The sequence below is a fragment of the Myotis yumanensis genome, unplaced genomic scaffold (assembly GCF_028538775.1).
Source record: "Myotis yumanensis isolate MYYU_CA2020_CCGP unplaced genomic scaffold, mMyoYum1.0.hap1 SCAF_1, whole genome shotgun sequence".
NCBI lineage: Eukaryota > Metazoa > Chordata > Mammalia > Chiroptera > Vespertilionidae > Myotis > Myotis yumanensis.
In genome coordinates this window covers 200,078,229-200,084,234 of record NW_027223752.1, presented here as the reverse complement: position 1 = coordinate 200,084,234, position 6,006 = coordinate 200,078,229, and positions in this window count along the sequence as shown.

Genomic DNA, 6,006 nt, shown 5'->3' with positions numbered 1-6,006 from the left:
TCTACTGTACCCTACTCCCACTTCATCACTACAAATTTTGATATTTTTCTTCTAAAGGGTATAAATGCTGACCAGAAAGAAGATATATGGGATATATCTGCTTATCTGTACACTAGAGGCCCGGTGCATAAAAATTCGTGCACTTGGAGGGGGGGGGTCCCTTAGCCTGGTTTGCGCCCTATCGCAGTCTGGGAGCCCTTGGGGGATGTCCGACTGACAGCTTAGGCCCGCTCCCTGGGAGCACTGCTGAGGAGGCGGGAGAGGCTCCTGCTGTGTTCTCAGCTGTCAGACTGGCTTGTGGCTGAGCAGAGCTCTCCCTGTGGGAGCACGCTGACCACCAGGGAGGGCAGCTTCTGTATTGAGCATCTGCCCCCTGGTGGTCAGTGCATGTCAGAGCGACTGGTCATTCTGCCGTTAGGGTCAATTTGAATATTACCCTTTTATTACATAGGATATAAAAGCCTAATATACTAAGTGTCTGACCAGTATAGTCTGAACTGTAATTATTTGCTTATTTTTAAAATTTTCTACTTATTTTTAGGGTATCATATGCTAAAAGTATATCTATAAATTTTGAATTCCTCAGTGATTGCCCAATCACAGAAGCATTCATGTGAGTAGGTATTTATTATATATCTATTCAGTGAACATTAGTCTTGTACTTTGTACACTTGTTGAAAGGTATATGACCAAGGGCAGAAAAGAACCATGTACCATGGCAGCTGCCATAATTCTCCCCAGCTATGTGTAATATATGCTATAGATCAGAGGCTAAACTGGCAGAATATACAGACTCTTTTCTTTGTTTATTTGGCTTACAAATGTCTTTAAACTACATCTATCACTTAATTTTAAAAATCATACATACATACATAATAGTCTGGATAGCTCATTTCCATTTACGGTCAAACCATTGTCCTTACGTTTTATGTCTCAACCTATAGACAAGACACATATTTTCTTATTTGCCACACTTTCCACAATTTCTTATTGTCTTTTGTCACTAAAGCTGAAATGCTGGTTGATATTGTTTCTACAATCAGGAAAGTAATGCCAATTATGTTCTTAATCCTGTTTATCACTTGGATTTGAATTCTTGCTATTGATATTTTTTCTTAAGATGAAATATGTTGCTTAGCTTTCTAATATAACTAGAGGTCCAGTCATTTTTAAGACAGAAAAGGTGGATAGGAATGGAAATATTAGTAAGATAATTAATGCGTGTACAGTCATATTATGGTTTACTATTAAACTGCCTAAAATCTTTGACCCAAGTCATTTATTTTTAGATGACATGTGAAACAATCGGAGATAAATGCTTACATACAATATTAAATAATATTAAGACAAAATCTAGCTCATTGAATTTTAATTACTAATTTACTTCAAAGTATGTAAACATAGTCACTAATGTTTTTTTCACATTTAACTAGGGTAATTACTATAAACTCTTATTAAGGTTATCATTATAAAATTAAAAATAATAAAATATTATGGTAAGAAAAAGTGTTATTGTTCATCCAGTTCAAACTCCATCTATTAAAGAAATTTCTTCAATAGTCATTGAGTTACTACTTCTACTTACACAATTCTAATAAAAAAAATGATTTTTTATCTATTATTGGATTTTATTGTTGGATAACTCTAATTTCCAGAAAGTTAGACACTGTTTTGAGTTCAAGTTTGTGTTTGAATAAGCTCTGTTTATTGATCTTAAAGTCTTTCTTCTGGAATAACAGAGAATAATTTTTCAAATTTTCACATGGCAATCCTTAAAATGTTTGAAGACATCTATCATTTTTTTCTCTTTATATTCTGCCCCATGGCTATACATAGCCAGTTCCTTCAAGTTTTACTTGCTTATTCTGTTTTCCAAACCTACATGGATCAGTTTTCTTTACTCATCCCATTACTCTAAGTAGAACTTCTGTCTCTTGTTAATATACTAAAGGTACGGTGCACGAAATTCGTGCACTGGCCGGGGTGGGGGGTTCCCTCAGCCTGGCCTGCACCCTCTCTCAGTCCATGACCCCTCAGGGGATGTCCGACTGCCTCTCACAATCTGGGATCCCTCAATCCTTACCATCCACCTGCTCGCTCCTTACCACTCAGCACACTGCTCCTTAGTTACAGGCTCTTTATCACTTGGTTTGCTACTCTTTGGTGCTGCCGCGAGGCAGAAGAGGCTCCCGCCACCACCGCTGCACTTGCCAGCTGTGAGCCTGACTTCTGGCTGAGCGGCGCTCCCTCTGTGGGAGAGAACTGACCACCAGGGGGCAGTTCCTGCATTGAGTGTCTGCCCCCTGGTCGTCAGTGTGCATCATTCTGGCCATTCCACCATAATGGTCGCTTACTCTTTTATTATATAGACTAGAGGCCCAGAGCACAGATTCGTGCACCAGTGGGGTCTCTCGGCCTGGCCGGCGGGGATCTGGTTGAAACCGGCTCTCCAACATCCCCATGAGGGGTCCTGGATTGCGAGAAGGCGCAGGCCAGGCCGAGGGACCCCACCGGGTGCACGATTGGGGCTGGGGAGGGACCTAAGAGGGCTCCAGGGCATGTCTAGCCTGTCTTAACAGTCCTGATTGAGGCTGATCGGGGCCTATAGGGGCCGGCTGGCTGGGGTGGGACCTTGGGAGGTTGGCTGGCTGAGGAGCAACTGCGGGAGAGCTCCAGAATGTGTCTGGCCTATCTTACCCAGCCCCAATTGGGGCCATTGGAGCCTATCGGGCTGTCTCATCCACTCCCAATCAACCAGACCCCAACAGCAAGCTAACCTAGTGGTTGGAGCATCTGCCCCCTGGTGGTTAGTGTGTGTCATAGCAACTGGTCAAATGGTTGAATGATCAGACACTTAGCATATAAGGCTTTTATTATATAGGATGTGGCATCGTGAATGGGAAAGGCTAAAAGAATACAAATGTATCAGTGCATAATTGTCCCAATACTGGAAAATGTAATCCAAACCATGTGCCTTCCATATTACAGGTCTGGAGTGCCTATCATCTACTATACTTCTACATATTTGTTTTAAATTTGGACATACAGAAAAATTTAGTTATTTCCTTTCCCCTTGTGTTCTATATATTTTACACAGTGCTAGCTTCATGAAAATTACATATTTTTTTTCTTGAAATTTTAGTTATTTAGATTAGTTCATGGCTAAGTGGGCCACTCTGTTTGTGAGATCCAATATTGTTACACTGTCTGCTATAATATGTACTTTATTAAGGCTACTTTCCTGTCTTTTGTGAAAATCTTAATTTAATATCTGCATTTCAAGCTATTCTTCTTAATCCAAACAAAATGCTACTTCTTGGTATTGTACTACTTATAATCTTATAAGTGACTGAGGAAAGTCAGTGTGCCAGATTGATTACATTAAAGTGGAACATGATAAATTGCACCTGAATAAAATTATAAAAATTTTCATGAAATATTTCACATATAATTAGCTGGTTTAAAACACAAAAATTATGGAAATAATAAAGTCAAAAATATCTGGTGAAAATAATAATTCTTTAATGAGATAGAACTCTTGCTTATTGTGGAAAAGGTAGGCACTATGAAAGTAAAAATAAACTATTATCCATGATTTGGATATAATTTGCTAATATCAGACAACCTGGTTAAATGCTGAAATCTATGAGATGTATTAAAATTAGGAGTAAATATAGCAAAGAAATGGTAGATAATGTTTAAATAATCAATAGAATTGCAACAAAATATTGCTAAACTATATAGAGAACATTTAAGGGGAAAATTGCACCAATGAGAGAAAAAAATTGGGAAAAAAAAGAATAAATTTCAATAATAAATGGCAACCCTACTCCCAAGTTCAGAGTCAATGGAGAGGTAGGTAAATGGGGTCAAGAAGAGTGTGGTAGACCGTTACATTTTAGGTCCCAGTGATAAACACATCTTAGTATTCAGACGCATGGAAGATCACCTCCCACTTTGACCTCAACTTTGGTAATGTGACATGCTTTGAACTTGCTTTGAATGCAGTTTATATGAATAACCTCAGCTAAATCATGTACAGCAGAAGTGTCAAACTAAGCCCAATCCACAGAGTTATGAGACAAGAAAATAATTTTTATAAGACACTGAATTTTGAGGCTGTTTTTTGTTCTATAGCAATAAATCATTGAAACACTAATGTGGATTAAACAACAGAGATGTTGGAGAAAATGGCTTAGGTTTATAGGTATATAGCTTAATGGGCTTCCTAAAATTGAACCCCAGAATGGACAGTCTTATACCTCCTATTTATGGAAAATGACTGGTAACTATAAGTCCCTCCCCACAGGTATGAATCTGTCCCACATAAAATTTGTGGCTTATTCGGCAGAACTGATTTTGCCCTTGCAGGCAGGCACATTCTAAAAGGAAAAGAAGAAGGATGTGGCCATGCCCACTCAACTTATCTCTAACTTATTCAGACAACTCACTCCTTTTTCACAGGGGATTAAGGGAACATAGAGTCATAGAGGAAACAGAAACAAGAATGCTATCTTTATATGTTGTTCCTCCACTTAGAAACAATAGTAGGGGGAAAGGGTATTCCCAATCTCCGTCCCCACCATTACCACTAACAGGGGCTACATCTTCTCCTATATATAAAACCCCATTAAGAGACCTCATCTCAAAACTTGAATTTCTGAAGAAGTTTTAACATACCTAAGGCTCAATATGTATCTTATATATGTTTTTACTGACTCAGAGTTCAACTCAATGATAACATAGACTAAACATGTTGGATTGAATGAATGAATGAAATTGCACAACCTTTCTAGTATAAGTATACTCATTAAATTCACTCAAAATTGTTTTAAGCATGGAAAAAATTCTTGATTGTGAGTTTTAATATATTTTACCTCATGTAGATAAATTAACAACCAAAGAATGCATACTAAGTGTTCATTATTCTGCTTTAAGTCCAAGATAAATTTATTATTATTATTACTATTATGATGATGATTTAGTCCTCACCAAGGATATGTTCCCATTGCTTTTCTGAGAGAGAGGAAGGGAAAGAGAGAGAGGAAAAACAACAACACCATTGATATGAGAGAGAAATACTGAACAGTTGCCTCCCTTTTGCACTCTGATCAGGGATCAAACTTGCAACCTAGGTATGTGCCCCAACTAGGAATCAAACCAACAACCCTTTGATGCATGGGATAATTTTCTAACCAACTGAGCCATCCAGCCAGGGCCAGATAAATTTATGTTTAAATTCACCTCAAACCTCTGTACTCTATAATGGGATATGTTGAATTTAATTACTATTAATTACTGTTATTATTTCCTGATGTTCCTTATCAGAATATTTCATTTTTACACCAATTAGAGTATAATTATTAGGATAATGGACTCTACAAAAACCAATTATGCAATGAGACTAGATGGAATTTATCTCTAGTAATTGAGTCTCACAATTTAAGATCAAAATAAGTGAATCAGATTGAAAATGTAGAATCATAATCCCCCAGGCATCAACAATAAGGTTGAATTTGCTCTTCTTCTCCAAATTAAGCTGATATTTTCCAATGTCACATCAGTTGGTAGCAGGCCCAGTTCAACATCAGTAAAACTTTGTTCACCCACTTATAATTCAGCCCCAGGCCACACATTTCCACAAAATGTCTTTTATCAGAGCTATATATGTGACCCAGAATAGCAATGTACGTGTGTGATAAATTCTTAGTTACAAAGTTTGCTTGGATTTATTTAGTACCTCTGAAAGAACTGTAATGCAAACCATGTATTTCCCTTTCAAGCAAGGCAGAGTGATGCCTCTCAGTTGGTATTAGTGTTACTATGGGAAATGTCCCAATGTCAACTCCTCAGGAGCAATGATGAAAATATGAATTGTAGAGATGCATTAGCTAAATTCACTCTAAATATCTGATATAGCAACACCTCAAACTGTGTATGTTTGAAAAGGACCAGATGTTAAGTTTTATAACAGGGAAAAAAAGAGAACATGAGGGCGAAGCATGT